General features: G+C 41.2%; 2 protein-coding genes across 3 annotated transcripts in view; one reads left to right on the top strand and one right to left on the bottom strand.

The window, feature by feature from the left end:
• Positions 1–449, top strand: part of LOC140844461 (uncharacterized) — a 59,486-nt gene extending 59,037 nt beyond the window's left edge. For both annotated transcript variants that reach the window (XR_012122805.1, XM_073216819.1), the window contains one exon: positions 358–449. The gene's annotated coding sequence lies outside the window, so the exon portion shown is untranslated. The remainder of the gene's footprint in view (positions 1–357) is intronic.
• The window catches only part of RALGPS2 (Ral GEF with PH domain and SH3 binding motif 2), a 338,606-nt gene that overhangs the window by 252,669 nt on the left and 61,858 nt on the right, over positions 1–24,079 (bottom strand). Inside the window, exon 5 of the mRNA XM_073216813.1 lies at positions 3,957–4,033. The gene's annotated coding sequence lies outside the window, so the exon portion shown is untranslated. The remainder of the gene's footprint in view (positions 1–3,956; positions 4,034–24,079) is intronic.

Raw genomic sequence — 24,079 nt, 5'->3', positions numbered from 1 at the left:
TTGCCTGCCAGAGATTTGGGAAGGGTGACACACTGGACATATACAGCTGACTGCAAGCCTTAGGTGAGCTCTGGGGGGCTGATGGGAAATGCCTGGGTAGTTCATTTGAAGACTGTGTGCCATCCAAGAGAACCAGGCTTATGCCAAAATTGCTGCACAGGCCCTGCCCATACCAGGAGGCAAGGAGTCCAGGCAAAGGAGGTCTAATGGTGTCACTGAAACCACTTCTGGGGGTGCTTTGCCATCAGTCCTGTTAAGATACTTTCTTTTTTTTTTTTTTAACCTGTGACTATTTTGTAGGGAACTATTTCTACAATATACAGCATTTTTACTCAAGTTGTTTCATCTTTTGCTCAGGATGAATCTGAAGGAGTGACGTTCACAGAACTTGATGTGGCCCAGGAGTGACAAGCTGCCAACATACAGGAATGGGAGGATTGTCTTGCCGTGTTTCTGTAGGAATGTGACTTGTGGGATGGCCATGGGAGTCACAGAATTGCCATAAATATATAGGGGGACATTTTGGAATAAAATTGTTTACAACTTCATCCCAGCATTGAATAATTGAAGCTGTTAAATCCAACTATACACCACTGAGATAGAATTATGTTAACATAAATGTCTGTGAAATCCAATCACACATCACTGGGACAGAATGTGTGTTCTTCTCCTTCACCTCCCCGAGGGAGCAAATGTAAATCATAACTGAAGGACAGCTTACACTTTCTCTTAGGAAGGAGGGGAAAGTACGCTTGGGCAGCTCTCACATAGCATTTGTAATAGCTATTTTATGTATTGTGGGGGTTAGCCTCTTAAAATTGCTTTGCCCTCACAGAGAAAACCACCCGAGGAATGAAGAAGCACAAAGAGGGGAGGGTGTGCTTATGAATGTGCTAAGCATAAATGTTTATGCTTATTTTTCCTTGTTATACATGCTCATGGTAAATATTTCAAAGATCGTAGAAATATAATCCCATCCTCTATAGGCAAGCAGGGTTAATGGCTTAAATATTCTTGAAATTTTAGATATACAATCACATGAATGATCAAGAAACTGTTTTCCATAAAAGGATAGGGAACGTACAAATCCCTGGGAAAACACATTCCCCGTGGGAGGGATGAGATACACGCTTGTAATGGGCTGTATTAACCATCCTCAGAGACAAGCTGCAAACAGTCAAAAGCAGCAGTGAACTGGGAGGGGGCTGCTGTGGGTAGCAAGACTTTATCCTTGCATGCAAACCAGAGCCAACAGATTTACTGAGCTCCCCGATGCAGGCGCATCTGTCTCTTCTTTAAATCCGATTTTCTTACCATCTGTTCCTCTACTCCAGACTTGGCTGTAAACAAAGTTTATGCACAGCCATGCATTGTGTTGCCAGGCAGCTCTCCTTGCTTCTCTAAAGCAAAGTCAGTTCTGGACCGTAAGTAAGACTGTGGGCCCCATTATTATCCATTTTCCCTAACAACATAAATGGTGACAGCATTAAAAGTAATTTTAGAAATGGTGGAGAGTTTTTGTTTACTTTTTTTTTTTTAAGCAATGGGGTTTTGAACTTCATTTGGTAAATGTGGCACAACATAATGATCTGGTTTTGAAAATTCTGTGAGGAAACATCTAAATGCATTGGGATGATTTAGCTCCTAGAAAAGGATTCGTCCTGCTCTCTGGAACAGTAAGGACTTGGTGGGGGGCCTCCTGGCCACCACAGAACATGGGTCAGGGAGAAACTGACAGCAGCTGAAGTGTGAGGAAGCTCACTGCCTCCCAGGTGACAACGGGCCCCGGGGGCAGGAGTGGAGAGGCTGGAGGAGTTTGAGATGACTTAAAGAGGTGTATCTAGGATGTGAGATGGTGGCTTTGAGAATGTATGAGAAGAGCCAACCATCTGGCAGCCGTGGGGAGGGGATCAGCTGACCCCTGGCCTCCAGCTCTGATTTCTACAGCTCTACAATATTTATAATATGCTCTTCCCGGGAGAAGCTTGAGTTCTCCACATCTTTGAATAGATTCAGTCAATCCCTTTACTGTCCTATGACTAATCAGAGAGGAGGAAACAGAAAAGAAAATTCCACTTCTAAAGGGGTCACTGCCATGGCAAAGGAGAAAATAACATCCACTCTGCTAAGCAACAGCAGGCAAGGTAAACCTTGTGATTATTCTCCACTGATTCCCAGAGTCCAGGCAGTGGCACAAGTGGGCAGAATTTACACAAAGTGTGTTAATTCTGACCATGCAAGTCATTACTGATTAAAAGCCCCCCTATGGCAAGGGAAGGAATTTGCCTGTTTGGGGGACTCATGGTGAGAGGACAAGCTTTTGGCCAGGGCAGCTGAGGGACTGGTGACATACACGGATGACTGAGAAAATAAATAAATACGTCGACGATTTGCTGTCAGAAGGAAATTACAAATACAGAGAGCAGAAAGGCTAAAATAATTCTTGTGGTGCTAGATTGCAAGTGGATGTGATCTAACACCATGTAATCAATGTGAGCTTATAATTTTATATAGATATATATATACAGAAACAGAAACAGGTGTAAGTGTGTGTAGATGTTTACGTGTGTGTACATACATATGTACACACATACACACATGTACATACATGCACATACACATGTAGATAGATAGATACATATATTCCTACTTCTGTCTGGGAAGAGGTCCAGAAGTAAAGATATCCTGGTAACAGTGAGCACACCTCATTTGTAGGGCTTCGCTTCAAAATATTATTATTCATCCAAAGGAACCAGGACTCCTTAGAGAAATGGTTGACTCTAGGGATGGGGTAGGAAAAAAAAAAGAGATGAGACAAAGGAAATGCTCAAAGAATGATGGAGCACAGCAAAAGGACAAGAGAGCGGCCTTAAATGAGCTCCTCCTGGCCAAGTTTTAGGATGATATGAGTATCACAATAAATGATAGTTAATGATTTTAACCCTTTGAGCAAAAAAGGAATCCAGTGTCTATCCTGATAAACATTAAATGAACACATGGAGGAGAAAGGAAATCTCTGTCTTACAGTAGGAGTCTTAAGGCTTCTCCTCACAAAATACATAGGAATGACTCAGGGGAGAATCCTGCAAGACACTGTCTTTACCAAATGTAGCAGGAAAACCAGTAATGGGACATGTTTATGTCATGTGCCCCCTGATATGATGCAGAGGAGGACAGCATTACCCCTGAGGTTTCTGGCTACAGATGCATAAATCATCAGACAAACTGCAGGACATTCTATGAAGTAACTAGCTTCAAAAAATGTAAATATTTTAGATTAAAAAAATACATATTTTTTACTGCCACACCAGCAGCTTAAATTTTTGATTAATGATTCAGTGACTCACCCACACAGAAATACATGTTCTCCTTGGGGTCCTATCAGAGGGGCGACCATTAATGACCACTGATGGTGAGTCAACCGAAGTTATGTTAACCACTGATGGTTGGAAGCTTATTACAACAAAGCAGAGTGTTTATATAAGCTGCTATCTGCTAAAGGCCAGGAGGCCTTTTATCCAAGGCATCATTATAGTAATAATTAGTAATCACCTACATTCCTGAAAGCACTCTCCATCCAGGCACCACAAGCTCTCAACAAATGTCACAAGCTCTGTGTACACAGGCGTTGCCCAACCCACTGCTGGAATGAGACAGCCCTGGCCAGCGCAAGGCAGCCGTACTTGAGCCAGGATGCACTTACTGAGGTCCCAGTTACAAAGCCACACCCCCTCCCCTTCTCCGTGGTAAGTGTAGTTTAAGGTCCGAAAGAACATCTCTGTGAGTCAATTTCGGTTCCTCCTCTTTTTCTCTATCCCACATACGAGATTGCTGTCTTCTTAGAAACAGTATCATCCATCTGCGAAGGGATGTTGAGGGCTTTCTGACTGCAACAAACTTCTCCAGGCTATAGCTAACTCGGATGCATACAGCTTTCCTTTGTCTGCTGTACTCACCAGTTTTAAACATTTGTTCAGCGAGTGTTGTTTCACCCCCAAGGGAGCAGCTTCCTCACCCCATAGGCAGCTGGCAGCTGTTGGAAGAATTTTCAACACCAGATTATTTTAAGGCATCTGTAAAGTGGGTGAAAACTAACTCTAGTGAAAAATTCTTAAAAAAAAAAAACCACCACCACTTTTAAAAATAAAGCAGCATGACATCCAAGCCCTGTAGAACAGCTGGCCCCTCAAGACCATAGAATTTTACTTGGTGCCCAGAAGTATTTGCAAGATTCTGTCCTGAAAACCATGTCACGGGCTGTTCTTAACGAAGAATGTTATGACCCCTCCTTTTCACATGCTGTTCAGCAGAGTGACGTCAGACAAAGAGCAGAACAGCAAAAAGATCGCTGTAATTACAGTTTCTGGTTTCAGCGATTTCACACTGAAATGGCATTAGCATATGTCATATAATGTTTAAATGTGTACTCAGTAGTAAATATCAGCTTGATTTCATAGCCTGTTAATAGGGCCTTAAAGCCAGTTTTAGAACACAACAGTTTTTAATTCCTACACATACCAGGGCACAACACATTTCTCTTGTCTTATAATACCAAACACCAGCCCCGCTTCATGTGGTTGAGCCAAAGGAAATGGAGAGCATAGATTCCCTATCAGCCCAGCCTCACAACGCCCACAGGAGCAGGGCAGCATTATTACCCTCCATTTACAGGAGAGGAAATGAAGGTCCAGAGAAGATGCATGGCAGCCAGTCCTGGAACACAGTTCACATGGTTCTAAATTTAGCTCAACAAGTCATGACATCTCTCCTCTTTGGAGGTTATGGTTTGAAAAATGATTGTTCGTGCAGCCATTCATTATCATAAATAATCTAATAATTCATGGTGAAGGCACTAGAAAGCCAGGGCTAGCAAGTGTGTGACAGCCTGAATTTTCACCAGCTGTATTCATTGGTCCCAGGCCAAGATGCCATCTGACCTTCAAGCTGGCCCAGCACGTGGGTATTTCTTATCAGCACGCAGAACCAAAAAATTGCTGTCATCATTTAGAGAGACAGATTTCCATTAGGGAGAGAAGAGGGTGAAAGGCAGTAAAGTTGCTACATATTTTGGAATGGGCTTTTTATTTCTTCTTGGATATGGCTCCGAGGAAGCATCAATGCTATTCATCAACTATTTGTTGAGCCCAGCCCTGCATATAGATTCTATGGAAAATAAGAAAAGGTTAAGATATAATTTTTAGCTCAGTGATTTTTCTGTCTAGTTGTGTGGACTACGAACACATAAGATGCTGTCTGAGCAGCACTGGCAAACTTTGGCCCATAGGGCAAATCCACTCTGCCACCTGTCTTTGTCGAGCATCGGCTAGGAATGGTTCTCACATTTTTAAAAGTTAATTTTGTTAGTGCATCCAGATTTCAAAGTCAGTATAAGGATGTAGTGAAAGCTCTTGGCCCCCTCTTTTTGGTAAATGCATGCTGTACACACAATCACATGTTTGCATACAATCTTAGGGCTTAATGGATCCCTTGAAGCCCATCCTTGATTTCCAGGTTAAGAACTCGCGGCTCTAGTCATACACTCATGCTTATAAAACCCTCAAGCTATCAATATGTGAACCAGAATGCTAAATTATTAATTTATGAAGAACTAATGTCTAGTGAACTAAAATCCTTGCATTGGCTGATGAGTTCATTATCCTGCTATTCAAAAGCTACATGAACAGCCAAAGCACAATTAAAAGGAAGCATGGAATCACGGCAAAGGGAATTTGAGAATGGTCTTAATGGCTCTTGTCGCCAAGCTATGATAGCCTGAGGCATCTGCTACCACTGTATAGGTACCCCCGCCAAGGATATTAGACCAGTGGGTAGAGGCCCTCTCCTATGGACAGTTCTTGATGTTTGTAGTGTCTGCAGATGCAGTGAAAGCTATCACTCTTGCCAAATAAAGATACAGTATGACAGACCCCACATTTAGACACGTTAACTTCCTTACCCTATACCTGGTCCATCCCTATCTCTCCCTCTAGCTCTGTCATCTCTCTATATCTCCCATGTATAGATCCCAGTTTAGGGTGGATTTGTTACTGTTGTTGATTTTTCATAATTTCCTTTTCAGAAGGAATCTTTGCCTTCAAATTTAGGGGGCACCTTACTGTCCCCCACCTCTTCCCTATCTTCTGTCCATGCCAACAGCATACAGGAGAAAGGGATCTACTCTTGCCTCCCTCCCTCTTTCTTTCATTCCTTTCTTCCTTTTTTCCTTCCTTCCTTCCTCTTTCTTTCTTTTTAGTAACCTTTATTTTTAACTCATTTAAGACTTAGAAGAAGTTTCAACAGATGTACAGAGTCCCAGATACCTTTCACCCAGCTTTCTCCAGTGAAAATACCTTACATAATCACAGGTCAAAACAGGGAATTACATTGGTATAATTTCATTAATCAGGTACAGACCTTACTCAGATTTCACTAAATTTTGCACGCACTCTTTATGTGTCTGTGTGTCTGCGTGTGTACTTCTATGATACTTTAACACACGTGTAGATTGAGAAACCAGCACCACAGTCAGGATACCACAAAGAAACTCCCTCATGTACTCCTAAACAGTCGGTGATTTTCTCTTACAAATACTCTGTTTTCAGTGTTAGAAATCTTAGTCCAGCCGATTTTCACTATTTTAGGCACCTGAAGTTCTTATGCAAATGACCTTAAGTTGCGACCTGGCCAACCCTTTCCCCTGGGGAGTAAATGCATTCAGTATTATCGAGGCCTCAATGGCAAATTTTAGACTCTAATTGTCTTGAGTTTCATTCCTGAATCTCTGAATGTTTTTTTGTCATGGAGCATATTTATTGAACATATATTCCTATTATTTTATAGAAACAGTCTAAAGGCTTTTTGTAAAAGTTGAGATTCCTGATCAAATTTCTTTGACTAGGATTGTGTAATAAAAAATGTCTTAAAATCTGAGAGATGCATTGGTGTATATCTCATCCAACCTAAACTTGTGCAACTTCTTCCTAAGCTTGTTTCCTCTGGGCTCTGGAGATTCCTACACATACACCCTTCAACTGGGCTTCTCACCTTTGTGAGTTGCATATGGACAAATTTAAGGCCAATGTATTCTTTATCTAGAAAATATCTATGATAGCTAGAAAATACCACCTGAGGTGACCTGCTTCTGAAATCTGCTTTTCCTGGGGCTGTATGTTGTTGTTTGCCTCGGATTTTACATAAATACTTTTGCATGACCATCCCCTGAGAAAGTAAAAAACTAAATGGTTATTGGAACCAGCCCAGTGAGCTAAGTGGTTTACATAAATAAATAATGACATATGTGCATTTTGACTGTAACTGTCATAAATATCTATTTAAGGTCAGTATAGAGAACAAACCATGACTCAAGCTAGGACAGCATAGCTGAAACATTCTCCAGGACCTCATTAATTTGTAGAATAAAAAAAAGGGAATTGATCAAAGATTAGAGGATGCTTATCCCCTGACTTTGAGCAGAGAAAGGAACCCACAATTGCTGGTGGGAATGTGAAATGGTAAAGCCACTTTGGAAAATAGTTTGGCATTTACAGTTAAAATTTCAGCATAAAACTACCTGGAAATTCTACTCCTAAGTATCTATGTAAGAGAGATGAAGACATGTGTCCTCACAGACTTACATGCAAATGTTTATGGCACATTATTCATAATAGCCAAAAGCTGGAAACAACCTAAATGCCCATCAAGTGGTAAAGGGATACATAACATGTGGTGCATGCATACAATGGAATACTGCTCCAAAATAAAAAGGAATAAACTACTGACACATATTACATCAGGGATGAACTTCAAACACATTACAGTCAGTGAAACATTAGGCACAAGGGATCCTGTAGAGAAAATGGAAATTTTATGGCCAGGATTCTCACCAAATCTTAATATTGCCCATTGTATACATGCAGTGAAGTAATACTTAGCCTGCTTGCATACACCTTGGCAGTAAACTATTTACAGCTGATACTTCTTTAAGAAGAGAAGCTGTGGAGCTCTGTGCTACGAAGAGAGAAGAGAGCCTAGAGAGAGGGAAGCAGGAGAGAGGGGAAGCAGAGCTGGGTGCTAAGAGTAGGAGGAAGTGAAGAGTCAAAAGAGAAGGACAGAGGGCAGCAGGAGCAAGTGGAGACAGAGCCATGAGCAGAGGCAGTGCTTGGGGAGCAGAGCCTGGAGCAGGGCCAGCAACTGAGTCAGGTGGATGGGAGTCCAGCACGTGACCTATTGCCCTGAGAATAAACCTTGGTATCAGCCTGTTTTTACCCCAACATTCTGTTACAGTTATTTGCTCTCGGTGAATTCATAGTGATCTTGCCCAGAGCAGGGAATTGCCTCCTCCTGGAGCAACAGACCACATATATGATTGCATTTGCATGAATTGTTTAGAAAAGGCAAACTTACAGGCAGAAAGTAGATTGTTGATAGCCTGGTTGGAGATGGAAATGGGATGAGGGCAGAAGGGATCTTTTGGGAGGGATCGAAATCTAGTGATGATTATAACCACTTGATACAATTACTGAAAATAACTGAATAGTATACTTGAAATGGGTAAATTTTCTGATATGTAAAATATGGCATAATAATGCTGTTAAAAGTAAAAAAGGAAAGTAACCCACATTTTTCTAGAAGACAGAAGGATCAACCAGGGACAGGCACCCTAGGAAACTCTGCCTTTAAATAAGGGATTTTCCCAATCTCAGCTTGTGCTGTAGCACACATAGCTGGTCACTCTTCAGGCCTCAGCCATCCTCACTGTCTCTCTCCTTTAGAAGGTGTTCTTCCCCTCTAGTTTCTACTTTGGGACTAGAAAACATCTATAGTTCTATTTGGTACCTGAATGGAAGGGCCAGCACTTTTGTGGCCTCTTGTACCCTCTGCATCCTTGAATGGGAGGGGCTAATTCTGCAGACTCCTGATGGAAAATTTTAGTGGGGGCGAGCAAAGTGTATTTGTCAGTCCAGTGTAAGGTAAATATGGCCTGACAAAATGGAGAAGGCATGCAGAGGCTGAAGAGAATGCCCTAGCGACTTAGGGGAGAGAAGGGTTCAGCCTACCAGAGGAGGGCCCCGGGGTACAGTGGGGCCCCCACCTCTGGGGAGAACCCATTCCCCTGGGGAACCTTCTGTGATGGGAAGGTTCTCACCTCACCTGGGGATTTTTACCAGTGGTTCTGTTTCACGCAGGACATGCTCAAGACAGCAGGGCCAGAGGAAGTCGGGTTGATTGGAGGGGTGGAGGGTGGAGGTTAGTAGTAGAGACCAGGAGAGGAGCCAGGGAATGGGAGACACAGTCATGATGTCCATCTACTGTCCAGAAGAGGACAGCTGGAGCTAGTACGTTATATGGTTTGAATATATTTATATAGAGTACATTCATATCTATAATTTATTAGCTCTGGATTCTTCAGCAAATTGCTTAGCCTCTCTCTATCATTTACCTATTACTATGTATATTTTGTAATATACTGTGGTATTCTATAATTATAATTTGCCTCGGTTGGCTGCATATAGCTGCAGGGTCAGCTGGGGATGTGCTCAGCTGAGAGGTTGAGCCAGATAGGCCTCCCTCACCACGTGATTTTTTTAAATTCATTAGTTTGGTCTGGGGAATTCAAATGGCAGTTGGGGTCTGAGAAGAAAAGCTTCAATATGCCAGAACTTATCCAGCCTCTTCTTAGGTCATGTTTGCTGATGGGCCATTGGGCAAAGCAAATCACTTGGGTAAGGAGGGAATCAATGCAGATACATGAAGGTAACTGCTGGGAGGTGTGATCCACATGGGGACCACAAGACAATAGCCTACCATACTTTCTAAGCCTCGGTTTCTTCATCTGGAAAATGGGGTTGGTGATAGTATTTCATTAGGCTCCTTGTGCAGAATAAATGAGATAATGCATGTAAAACACCAATCATAATGTCTAGCATTTAGTAATCAAAGATTATGTTTTATCATTATCACTAACATTTTTATTGTTACTGTCATACTTTCCCCTCAGATTACAGGAAGATGTGAGAGTGAAAACCCGAGAGCCTGACCTAATCTAGGAGGTCAGAAAGGTTTTCCTGAGAAAATGAAGTTTCTGCTGAGGTCTGGTAGATAAGTTTGAAGTTTACTAGACTGAAGGGGTCGGTGGGGAAGAGTATTTCAGGAGAGGAAACAGCATATGCAAGAGCCCTGAGGTTAGGAGGAGAATGTGAAAACTACCACAGCCATGAAAACAGGTGTATCATACAATGTTAGCATTGCAAACCTGGAGCTATTTCTAGAGTGTTATGAACAGGCCTAACTTTGACATTTGCAGGGCCCAGGGCAAGAGTACAAAGGCCATAGACTGTATGTCTAGTATTTACAATGATAAACCTAGCTAACAAACTATCAATGAAATATGTTCTATCCTCCTACCTATCAGATATACCCCTGGGGCTTCCCAATGCCAGCTCCATCCTGTACCCTGAGGGTCAACTGCCCATGCATGAACCCGCAGACTGCATATGCAAGCTTCTCCCCAGCAGCAAAGAGGCACTGCCCAGCCACTTCTTGGCACCCTGGTGGGGGTGTTCACCAGCTGTATAGTCCACTTTCAAGTTGGACCCTGGGAGAAGGACTGTAGGCCATTCAGGGAGGGCATCCTGAGGTCCTGTGCACCCAGAGTATAGTTCAGAAGGGAGGGCACAGTCTCTGAGTGGGTACAACCCCTTGGTCCACAGGTTATTTGTTCTCTAAGGAGGGGCCAGGCAAAAGAAGGGCTAGGGGGAGCCCCTAAAACACAAGGCCCAAGGCAGGGCCCCTCACTCAGAACAATAATGGTTTTGAGAACAGAAGGAAAATACCCAAGGCCTGTGGAGGGAAGGCAGGGTCAAGGAAGGCCTCCTGGAGGAGGAAATGCCCTAGCCCAAAATTTTCCAGCAGAGGAAACATCTGCTACAAAACTGAAGTACATGACATAATAAATCTAATGTTCCTTGAAATCAAATGTGAAATGTTATAACCAGGTGGCAGATGTTTTAGCTTTGGTTAAAAAGGCATTTCTCTTTTAACCCCTTTATTTGGCAAGATTACAAGCGTTGTGACCAAGTGCAATTTCGGCTGAGAAGTCTTGCACTAGTAGGCTCAAATACGGCTTAATATAGAGTTGAGGTCTGGGCACTCATTTCTAAGTTGTTACCATGTAGAGAAAGATTTTCTTAATTTAAGGGTTTAACTACGAAAATTTTTTTAAATTAAAGTATCACTGATATACAATATTATGTTAGTTTCAAATACACAACACACTGTTTCAACATTCACCCATATTATCAAGCCTTCAAACCCTCCACTGTGGTCACTGTCCATCAACGTAGTTAGATGTTTCAGAATCATTAACTATGAGAACTTTTCCAATGACTCATACAATTAGATTTAATTGCAGTCCTTAGTGAGAAATATCCATTTGCTAAGAGTGAGGAGGGGGAAAATATGGTTGAGTGGAAACAGACTGGAAAGCAGGAATGTGAGCCCTGGTATCATCCTTTCCCTTCTGGCAAGTGCTGACCCAGGACAGCCAGGCAGTCATTCATCAATGTCCTCTGATCCCCAAGGTCAAGACAGCTGTCCTTGATATTCAAGCACTGGAATACATACAGATGGAAAGATTTGTTCGAATATTTATTTCTTTATCTATCTTACTGTGACCATGAGAATTGTGCATTTGTTTGTGCAAGTCCAAGGGTGGGAAAATCAAGCTATGGTAGCAAGAAGGCCCCCAACCCTGTATTTTTAAATATAGTGATCTCAGTCATATGGGCCAGGGGGAAATAGCAATGTCAGCAATGAACTACTAATTACCAGTAACATCTCAGATGAGAGACAGAAGCGTGCATGTAGGGAGGGGCAGGGAGGCAAAGGCTGTGACCTGTCAGCTGAACCACCTCAGCAGCCTAGTCCTAAGAGAAGAGCAGCCTCCCAGGGAATTTCTTCCTAATTCTTGCCCCATCCAAATCTCACCAGGAAAGGAATAATGTCAGGATAGCTGAGGCCAAAATATCTTGAATGGAGGAGGAGCGAGGGGCAAAAATGAATTCCAGAGCTGCCAATTTGGAAGACTAGGAGGAAAGGCAAAAACCATACACAGATACTCAATTTTGGGAGAGATTCTTAGTAGTAGTATGTTATCAACAGTGAATTTTTACTGAGTGCTTACTATGTGTCAGCAGTGCTAAAGTTTACAAATAGCGGCTATGGGGAGTATATACAACTTTGAGGAACATGCTGTTATTATCTCCTTTTACAGCTGAGGACAAACAGGCTTAACAAGATTGGGTTCAGGGTAGTAGGAAAGAAAGGTGATGGATTCGTTTTGGACAAAGTGAATTTCAGGTGACATCAGTTCTAAAAGGGGATCCCCAGGATCAGAAATTGAACTTGGAGGAAGGAGGCATTGTATGCAGGGGAAGAAGGGAAGTGGAATATGTAGATTTCCACTGCATTCTTTCTGGTATGTGTGCGTTTTGAAGCACGTGACTGTTATCTGTTCAATAAAAAAATAATGTAAACATACACACAAAAATAAAAAATTGAAGTTGAGGAAAGGTCAGGACTGAAAAAGTAACTTTGAGAGTAAGGTGATGAAAACAAGGGTGTGGATGTGAGGTAAACCAAGAAGGGAGAGGTCTTTAGTGTTGGGAAAACAATATTCAGCCAATCAGAAGCAAGTTTAATAGTTTCTTTGGTGTCAGTTTAGACTCATAAAAGACAAGAGTTAATCTGGCTTTATAGAAGTATTTAGAAGGCACTAAAAGAGATTCTTACCATTTGAATAATCCAGAAAACATTTATCTGGAAGAGAACGCTAATGTAAACCTTAGCAGTCCCAGAAACTCACAGGAATGATTCAAAGCCCTATTCCTTCTAGAAGCAACTGCAGTGCTCAAGGATTTTAGTAAGAGGCCAGGGCAGATAAACCACTGCCTGGAAACTTAATTATGCATCACTTGGTTTCTTTAATGTTTCCTGAGTAAGTAGGATTATTAAATGTTTTATGTTTAATCTGTATGTACTGCAAGCAGAGGTTGGGCTTGAATGCCCAAGAGAACCATTCCTGCAAAGCTCCAGCCAGCACTTCCAGCTTGGCTAACCCTTTGTCAGCACCCAAAAAATGGTGAATTAACTGGGAGGCGGGGAGGTGCCTTTTTTGATAAAGGGTTCTCCTCAGCAGGAGAGATAAATGAAAACCACAGGACAGTAAAGCTAACAGGGACCTTGGAGATGGACTAGGGCAGTGGTTCTCAAATGTGAGCATGCATTAAGATCTTGGGTTGGGGGCGGGGGCCTTGTTAATCAATCCCTAGCATTCCTGATTCAGGTCTGGGGTGGAACCTGAGAATTTGCACTTCTAACTTCCCAGACAATGTTATTTTATTGTACCACACTATGAAGACCTCTGAACTCATGCAACCTCATGTTACAAACAAGAAACTTAGATCCAAAGGGTTTATAGAATTTGTCCTAGGTCCCCTAGCTAATGGCAGAGCTAGGATTAGAATTTTAATCTCTCTCTCTCATCTTGAAATAGTTCAGCACATAGTTCCTAAAAGTAAGAACACTCTCTATGTTGTACATCTGAAACCCAATATGATATTGCCTATCAACTATATTCCAATAAAAAAATTAAGACACACATACATGAAAAAGAATACTCTCATAACGATAGTACAGTTATACTATCAGGAAATTAACATTATAACAATACTATAAACTTGTCTATAGACCTTGTTCAAATTTCATCAATTGTTCCACTAGTGTCTTTTATCTGCGCCAGGATCCAATCCAGAGGTGCACAAGTTGAGTTATGATATCTCTTCTATTTCCTGTAATCTGGAACAATTCCTCAGTCTTTCTTTGCTTTTAGGACCATGATACTTCTGAAGAGCACAGCTCAGTGACTTTAAAGAATGTCCCTAGATCTTGGTTTGTCTGATGTGTTTTCATGATTGAATTGGCCCTGCTGTTTATCATACTGTGATTTCAGAGATGATTTATTAGGTTTATCACATTGGTTCAAAACCAAATGGACATTTTTTCAGGCCGTAAACTTTATGATAGCTCTCCTTTTTCTTGCCAGTAGCAGGTTCCAAGCAAGAGCCAAGGAACACCAGCTTTCTTCATGGCTGCTAGAGCTATTGCTGTGGGTCATATTTTCCAGGGTCATGATAACAACTCAAACATTTTTTGCCTTAAAGCCAATGCCTCCATCATTTCCCACCCACCTTAATTCCCTTTAGGCCTTGTGTGTTATGAGTTTAACCATGCTCATGCTATGGTCGGTCCTTGATCCTATCCTCAAGCTCAGATAAGAGGAGAAGGGCAGGCAGAGCTGGCCATGGCCAAACCTAGGTTTCTATGAAGGAAGAAAAACTGCCTTAGTTGGCAAGCTCTCTCTTTGCTCCACCTCCTGCTTTAATGTCCCTAGGGCAACTGACGGAGGGACATTAGGCTTGCATTATTATCTAAGTATATGAGTCCAAAGGAGAATGCCAACTCACAAGTAAATATTTGTCATTTTGGACTACTAATTATGTTATATGATTAAAAAGAAATGAGCATTTACCACATCCTTAATTTCACCACCATGTCATTTTGCAAGAAAAATAAATCAGCTATTTAGCAGAAGCAAGACATGACAAAAAAAAATTATCTAAATCCTTTTTGTTTTAGAAGCAAATATAGCTGACCCAGAATTATAAAGAAATGAGAACCTAGTCTTGGGTTACACACACCTCTATTCTCTAAGATGTATTCCAAGGAAAATTCTTCTTGGGATTTAGCCCTTTATGACCAGAATTACAATTCTCTGGGAATAAGACACCAGACTGAACCAGGTTGAGCTGGAATGTCTAATGCAGTGGTCCTCCAACTATGGTGATACTTCCCCTCCACAGAGGCTTTGGTAGAGGTTGGTTGTGTTTTTATTATTTATTTATTTATTTATTTGAAAAAAAGTGAGTAAATTTATTCTCTATTCAGCAGTATAAGTCTATCTCAGAGCAACCTTGCCACATTGGTCATCAATATGAAAAATTAATTTGAAGTTGTTAATTTTTTTAAGGTATGATTGATATACACTATTATGAAGGTTACACATGAAAAAACAATGTGGTTACTACATTTACCCATATTATCAAGACCCCATCCATACCCCAATGCAGTCACTGTCCATCAGTGCAGCAAGGTGCCACAGATCCACTATGTGTCTTTTCTGTGCTACACTGCTTTCCCCGTGATCTCCCATACCATGTGTACTAAATAAACATAATACCCCTCAATTCCCTTCTCCCTCCCTCCCCACTCACCCTCTCACACCCCTCCCCTTTGGTAACCACTAGTTCCTTCTTGGAGTCTCTGAGTCTGCTGCTATTTTGTTCCCTCAGTTTTGCTCCACTGTTATACTCCACAAACGAGGGAAATCATTTGGCATTTGTCTTTCTCCACCTGGCTTATTTCACTGAGCATAATGTCCTCCAGCTCCATCCATGTTGTTGCAAATGGTAGGATTTGTTTCTTTCTTATGGCCAAATAGTATTCCATTGTGTCTATGTACCACATCTTCTTTATCCATTCATCTACTGATGGACACTTGGATTGCTTCCATTTTTGGCTATTGTAAAAAGTGCTGCGATAAACATAGGGGTGAATATATCACTTTGAATCTGAGAAGTTGTGTTCTTTGGGTAAATTCTGAGTGGGATTCCCTGGTCAAATGGTATTTCTATTTTTAGTTTTTTGAGGAACCTCCATATTGCTTTCCACAATGGTTGAACTAGCTTACATTCCCACCAGCAATGTAGGAGGGTTCCCCTTTCTCCACATCCTCGCCAGCATTTGTTGTTCTTAGTCCTTTCGATGCTGGCCATCCTTACTGGTGTGAGGTGATATCTCATTGTGGTTTTAATTTGCATTTCCGTAATGATTAGTGATGTGGAACATCCTTTCATGTGTCTGTTGGCCATCTGAATTTCTTCTTTGGAGAACTGTCTCTTCGTATCTTCTGCCCATTTGTTAACCAAGTTATTTGCTTTTTGGGTGTTGAGGCGTGTGAGTTCTTTATATATTTTGGATGTTTAACCTCTTGTCAGATATGTCATTTACAAATATATTCTCCCATACTGTAGGATGCCTTTTTGTTCTGCTCATGGTGTCCTTTGCTGTACAGAAAATTTTTAGTTTGATGTAGTCCCATTTGTTCATTTTTGCTTTTGTTTCCCTTGCTCAAGGGGATGCGTTCAGGAAGAGGTTGCTCATGCTTATATTCAGGAGATGTTTGCCTATGTTGTCTTCTAAGAGTTTTATGGTTTCATGACTTACATTCAAGTCTTTAATCCATTTTGAGTTTACTTTTGTGTCTGGGGTTAAACAATAATCCAGCTTCTTTCTCTTGCATGTAGCTGTCCAGTTTTGCAAACACCAGCTGTTGAAGAGGCTGTCATTTTCCCATTGTATGTCCATGGCTCCTTTATCGTATATTAATTGACCATATATAGTTGGGTTTATATCAGGGCTCTCTATTCTGTTCCATTGTTCTATGGGTCTGTTCTTGTGCCAGTACCAAATTGTCTTGATTACTATGGCTTTGTAGTAGAGCTTGAAGATGGGGAGCATAATTCCTCCAGTTTTATTCTTCCTTCTCAGACTTGCTTTGGCTATTTGAGGTCTTTTGTGGTTCCATATGAATTTTAGAATGATTTTTCTCTAGTTCGTTGAAGAATGCTGTTGGTATTTTGATAGAAATTGCATTGAATCTATAGATTGCTTTAGGCAGGATGGCCATTTTGACAATATTAATTCTTCCTATCCATGAGCATGGGATGAGTTTCCATTTATTGGTATCTTCTTTAATTTATCTTAAGAGTGTCTTGTAGTTTTCAGGGTATAGGCCTTTCACGTCCTTGGTTAGGTTCATTCCTAGGTATTTCATTCTTTTTGAAGCAACTGTGAATGAAATTGTTTTCCTGATTTCTCTCTCTGCTAGTTCATTGTTAATGTATAGGAATGCCACAGATTTCTGTGTATTAATTTTTGTATCCTGCAGCTTGCTGAATTCAGATATTAGATCTAGTAGTTTTGGAGTGGATTCTTTAGGGTTTTTTTATGTACAATAAATATCATGTCATTTGCAAAACAGGGACAGTTTAACTTCTTCCTTGCCAATGTGGATGCCTTTTATTTCTTTGTTTTGTCTCATTGCTATGGCTAGGACCTCCAGTACTATGTTGAATAGAAGTGGGGAAAGTGGGCATCCTTGTCTTGTTCCCAATCTTAAAGGAAAAGCTTTCAGCTTCTTGCTGTTAAGGATGATGTTGGCTGTGTATTTGTCATATATGGTCTTCATTATTTTGAGGTACTTTTTTCAGCATCTATGGAGATGATCATGTGGTTTTTGTCCTTGTTTTTGTTGGTGTGGTGGATGATGTTGATGGATTTTCAAATGTTGTACCATCTTGCATCCCTGGAATAAATCCTACTTGATCATGATGGATGATCTTTTTGATGTATTTTTTAATTCGATTTGCTAATATTTTGTTGAGTATTGTTGCATCTATGTTCATCAGGGATATCGGTCTGTAGTTTTCTTTTTTTGTGGGGTCTTTGTCTGGTTTTGGTATTAGAGTGATGCTGGCCTCACAGAAGGAGTTTGGAAGTATTCCCTCTTCTACTCTTTGGAAAACTTTAAGGACGATGGGTATTAGGTCTTCACTAAATGATAAAATTCAGCAGTGAAGCCATCTGGTCCAGGGATTTTGTTTTTTGGTAGTTTTTTGATTACCAGTTTGATTTCGTTGCTGGTAATTGGTCTGTTCAGATTTTCTGTTTCTTCCTTGGTCAGCCTTGGAAGGTTATATTTTTCTAGAAACTTGTCCATTTCTCCTAGGTTATTCAGTTTGTTAGCATATAATTTTTCACAGTATTCTCTAATAATTCTTTGTATTTCTGTGGTATCTGTACTGATTTTTCCTTTCTCATTTCTGATTCTGTTTATGTGTGTAGACTCTCTTTTTTTCTTGGTAAGTCTGGCTCGGGGTTTATCTATTTTGTTTATTTTCTCGAAGAACCAGCTCTTGCTTTCATTGATTCTTTCTATTGTGTTGTTCTTCTCAATTTCATTTATTTCTGCTCTATTCTTAATTATGTCCCTCCTTCTTTGAGCCTCATTTGTTCTTCTTTTTCTAGTTTCATTAATTGTGAGTTTAGACTGCTTATATGGGATTGTTCTTCTTTCCTGAGGTAGGCCTGTATTGCAATATACTTTCCTCTTAGCACGGCCTTGGCTGCATCCCACAGATTTTGCAGTGTTGAATTATTGTTGACATTTGTCTCCATATATTGCTTGATCTCTGTTTTTATTTGGTCATTGATGCATGGTTATTTAGGAGCATGTTGTGAAGCCTCCATGTGTTTGTGGGATTTTTCATTTTCTTTGCATTATTTATTTCTAGTTTCATACCTTTGTGGTCTGGGAAACTGGTTGGTACAATATTGATATTTTTCAATTTACCAAGGCTCTTTTTGTGGCCTAGTATATGATCTATTCTTGAAAATATTCCATGTGCACTTGAGGAGAATGTGTATTCTGCTGCTTTTGCGTGAAGAGTTCTATAGATGTCTATTAGGTCCATCTGTTCTCCTGTGTTGTTCAGTGCCTCTGTGTCCTTACTTATTTTCTGTCTGCTTGATCTGTCCTTCAGAGTGAGTGGTGTGTTGAAGTCTCCTAGAATGAATGCATTGCATTCTATTTCCTCTTTTAATTCAGTTAGTATTTGTTTCACGTATGTCGGTGCTCCTGTGTTGGGTGTATAGATATTTATAATGGTTATGTCTTCTTGTTGGATTGACCCCTTTATCATTATGTAATGTCCTTCTTTTCTCTTGTGACTTTCTTTGTTTTGAAGTCTATTTTGTCTGACACAAGTACTGCAACTCCTTTTTGTCCCTATTAGTTGCATGAAATATCTTTTTCCATCCCTTCACTTTTAGTCTGTATATGTCTTTGGGATTAAAGTGAGTCTCGTGTAGGCAGCATATAGATGGGTCTTGTTTTTTTTTATCCATTCAGTGACTATATCTTTTGATTGGTGCATTCAGTCCACTTACATTTACGGTGATTATCAATAGGTATGTACTTATTGCCATTGCAGACTTTAGATTCGTGGTTACCAAAGGTTCAAGGTTAACTCCCTTACTATCAAAGAGTCTAACTTAACTCATTTAATATGCTATTACAAACACAATCTAAAGGTTCATTTCTTTTTCTCCTCCTTTTTCTTCCTTCTCCATTTTTTATATATTAGGGATCATATTCTGTACTCTTTGTCTATCCCTTGATTGGCTTTGGGGATAGTTAATTTAATTTTGCATTTGTTTAGTAATTGGCTGTTCTACTTTCCTTACTGTGCTTTTATTAACTCTGGTGACAGCTATTAAACCTTAGGAACACTTCCATCTGTAGCAATTCCTCCAAAATAGACTGTAGAGATGGTTTGTGGCAGGTAAATTCTCTCCGCTTTTGCTTATCTTGAAATTGTTTAATTCCTCCTTTAAATTTAAATGATAATCTTGTTGGATAAAGTAATCCTGGTTCGGGGCCCTTCTGCTTCATTGCATTAAATACATCATGCCACCCCCTTCTGGCCTGTAAGGTTTCTGTTGAGAAGTCTGATGTTAGCCTGATGGGCTTTCCTTTGTATGTGATCTTATTACTCTCTCTGGCTGCTTTTAACAGTCTTTCCTTATCCTTAATCTTTGCCATTTTAATTACTATATGTCTTGGTGTTGTCCTCCTTGGGTCTCTTGTATTGGGAGATCTGTGGATCTCCATGGCCTGAGAGACTATATCCTTGCCAAGATTGGGGAAGTTTTCAGCAATTACCTCCTCAAAGACTCTTTCTATCCCTTTCTCTCTCTCTTCTTCTTCTGGTACCCCTATAATGTGAATATTCTTCCATTTCGATTAGTCACACAGTTCTCTCAATAAACTTTCATTCTTAGAGATCCTCTTTTCTCTCTTTGCCTCAGCTTCTTTGTATTCCTCTTCTCCAGTTTCTATTCCATTTATCTTCTCCTCCATGGTATCCAATCTGCTTTTAATACCCTCCATTGTGCTCTTCAACAATTGGATCTCTGACCAGAATTAATTCCTGAGTTCTTGAATATCTTTCTGTACCTCCATTATCATGTTAATGATTTTTACTTTGAACTCCCTTACAGGAAGAGTCATGAGGTCCATGTCATCTTTCTCAGGGGTTATATTAATTTTACTCTGTACCAGGTTCCTTTGGCATTTCATATTTGTGTATGGCGCCCTCTAGTGTCCAGAAGCTCTACTCTCTGGAGGTGCTCAGCCCTGGAAGCAATGTTGGGGGTTGCAGGGGAGTGGGGTTGGTGCCTGGAGGGAGGAAAGAGCTGTTTTCTGCTTTCCAGCTGCTATGCCTGTCTCCACTGCCTGGACCAGTGTGCCGATCACTTTTGTGATCGCTTTTGTCCCAGAGCATTTGGATATGGATCCCTGCTTTCCACAAGTGGCTGGAATCTCAGTCTCTCCAGGAATTCTGCCTGTCTTAGCTTTCCAACCCCGTAATCACGAAGTATCATAAAAGCACCATGAAATGCAGGTTTGTGCTGCCAGAGCAGATCTCCGGAGTTAGGTATTCAGTAGTCCCAGGCCTTCCACTCCCTCCCTTCTCAGTTTCTCTTCCTCCTGCCAGTGAACTGGGGTGGGGGAAGGGCTTGGGTCCCGCCGGGCCACAGCTTTGGTACATTACCCTGTTCTGTGAGGTCTGCTCTTTTCTCCAGGTGTATGCAGTCTGGCACGGTCCTCTTTCCTGTTGGTCTCTCAGGATTTGTTGTATTAATTATATTTTTGTATTATATTCAGTTTTAGGAGGAAGCCTCTGTCTCACCTCTTACATCGCCATCTTTAATCTATCTGTTCTTATGGGTTTTCCATCAGTAGGGTAGGGGAGCTACTGGCATTTAATGGGTAGGGGCCAAAACATTAATCATTTTGCCATGCACAGGGCAGCTCCATACAGCTTGAATTGCCCAACCCCAAACGCCAATCATATCCCCTGGAGAAACAATCAGTTTCCCCAGGAATCTGAAATTAGACCAAGAGTCCAACTCAGTGTAATTGCCCTCTTGAATTGAAGTGTTGTAACCCTAGGAGCTGTTGACTGTGGCCATTATTTACTTAGAGGATTGGGGAACAGAGAGCGCTAGTCTGCGCTGAGAGAGGACCCGCACAGATATGCTGAAACAAACAGGGAAAGTGATAGAGTGAGATTCTCACCCATGCTCTTGTTACAGCCCTGGGCTCTTGTTCGTGGCAGGCCCTTCTACAACCCTGTTGCTGCTTTCTGTGACACTGCTGCTTGCAAACGAGTTGTGACTTTGAAGAGAATAATGGCCCCAATCTTCTGCCACATGGACTAAGCAACAGAGAAAGCTACTGAGTAGGAGAGAGGAAAGGAGAGGCAGAAAGCAGAGAAGTACCACTAGATGCTGCCTGAAGGCCTCAAGGGTCCTGGTTAGGTTCTGAGGTCCCGCTGCCTCTGCATCAGTCACATGTGGCCTGAGAGGTGGGTCCTGGGGGATGCCCCTTTCTGGAGGCACTGGGGCAATTCCAGAAAAGGAAGAGACGCTGGGCAGCAAATAGTATGAGTGCACTGTACCTCCAGTGGGAGGCCAGCCCAGACAGGGACTGGCTCTTCTTAAAGGACAAGCATGGGTTTGAATTAAGTGAAGCTTTTCATGTAGTCTTGACTGCCAGGGTGTTACAACTATGGATAAGGGGTCAGATAAGAAACCATCTGCAAGCTGAAAATAAGAAAGCCACTTTCTCAGGAAAACCAAAACAAAATCAAAACCCTGCACACTTAAGAGAAAACATCTCTTAAAATATTATCCTTGCTTTCTTAATTAGGTTTTCACCTGCTTGAGAAGAATATTCAAGTTTGTGTTGAGGATGGTAGGCTGCATTTCTGTTACCCTTGGAGCCTGATGAGACAGGGAGGGGGGTGATGGTCTTGCAGGGTATTTCTCCAGGTTGGTGCTTAATTAAATGGCTGTAGTTTCTTTAGCAAAGGGAGATTAGAGAGGGAGAATATAATGCTGAGAACTTCTGGTTTTGCCAGCCAGCAAACCACTGAACAGTGATAAAGGTGTGGCTTCAGAAGAGGTATTTCCAGTTTCAGCTGCCACTTACAGGCAGTGAGTAGTGGCAGATAAAGACAGTGAGGTAGATGACATGGTGTTCTGTGACATGGTGTATCAGATCTGAGATTTCCCTGGCAAGTCTTCCACCCCAATCTTGCTTTTCTTGGAGTTAAAAGTTGATGCTGGGATTCCTGTGATTGATCATCCACATTTTCCCCTGTCATTGTACCCTTCGTATTTCCCCACCCACCATTCCCTCAACAGAATCCTCTCCTTCCAACACTGGATTACAACATGGCTCACAACATCGGATTAGCTTCAGAGCTGGTTGTTTTAAAACGTGAATTATTCAAAAAACGTATCTCAATTTCAGGAATGGAAAGCTTTTTTAAAAACAAGGCAAAAATCAAGTCTTGTGAAATACTCATCTGATTAAACCCCTATAGCCATCTAAAGGAAGCTGCTGCTTATGTTAACATGTCTCCAGCTGCAAAACTTTACCAACTCAGTTATTCTTTTTACTCAACCTTACCTACAAAGCCTGAAAAGCTCTGGACAGATGGACAGGAGATAGCACCTGACACATGGTGGGCGATCCGTAAAGATCAGTTCGATTGAATTGAAGCCTGAGTTCTAATCTGATTTGTGCCATCAGTTATCAGAGTGGGACTTGATTTTTGCATTTGCTCCAGGAGGAGAGTGAAGGACCATTTTTCAGACCACTTGCAACTCTAAAATCTATGAGAAATTAAATGTTTTGTAGTACAGTTAGTATTCAGAGCCATTTCTCAAGGCTTATGTGTAACTTGTAAAGAATTAGTTACATTATTGACCCCTATGCTACTCTCCAGTTTGCTTGTTACATACCACGCTGGCCTTCTCTCTGATCCTCGAGCAGGCCAGCTTCTCCTACCCCTGGGAAATTGCTCTTGCTGTTCCCTCTATCTGGGATGCTTTCCTCCCACATTTTGCAAGGTTGCTTGCTTCTCATTACTAGGGCCTCAGCTGAAATATCATCTTCCAAGAAGTCCTTCCTGATGACTTACTGAGAATGAGCATCTCCCCCAGCCCAACAGTCTCCTATTTATTTGGATGATATCATCCTATTTGGTTCTATGCAGTACTTATTATAATATATAATTATCTTATATATTTACTGGCTTATTATAACCTTTTCCTCCTGGACTGCAAGCTCCATAAGGGCAGGGCATTGTCTATATTCTTTTTCATGATTTCTTCAGAACCAGGCTTCTAGGAACCCATATACATACAATACCTCTTCTGAAATAGAAAAGGCTGCCTCCTCCTCTGAGAAATCCAAGACCCTTACTGGGTACCTGTCATGCTGAGCCAGGCATGGGCTGGATTTTGGCCTCTCCTGGCCACTTGGCCAGGTACCCTTGTTCAGTGAACAACCTACACAACTGGGTGTACCCTCTCTGCCCAGCACCATGCAAAATACCTGCAAATAACAGAAACATATTAGTTGGATGAATAAATCAATTTTATTGAGGCTTAGTTTACTCACAATAAAATGCACCATTTTAAGTGTTCACTTTAAAGAATTTTGACAAATGAATGTGTCTAGGTAACCACTACCATAATCAAGATATGGAAATTTCATTACCCTAAAAAGTTCCCTCACCTCTTTCTGCAGCTGCTTCCTTCTCATCCCACCCCCTGACTCCTGCCCGCCCAACCCTTGGCCTCATGCAATCCCTGAATCTTTTAAAAAACTTTATTCACTTATATCTTGCTCTTCGCAAAAGAAATTCAAAATGACCTTAAAAGAAATATTTCAAAATCAATGAAAGAGGGGGAAAAAAGGAGAAAGCTAGATTAAGAGGAAGAGGGCAGATATTCCAGTCACAAAGGTTGATAGAGCATCTGTGTT

This window comes from Manis javanica, chromosome 11, assembly GCF_040802235.1.
Source record: "Manis javanica isolate MJ-LG chromosome 11, MJ_LKY, whole genome shotgun sequence".
Classification (NCBI taxonomy): Eukaryota; Metazoa; Chordata; class Mammalia; order Pholidota; family Manidae; genus Manis; species Manis javanica.
This window is presented reverse-complemented; position numbering and strand designations above follow the sequence as displayed.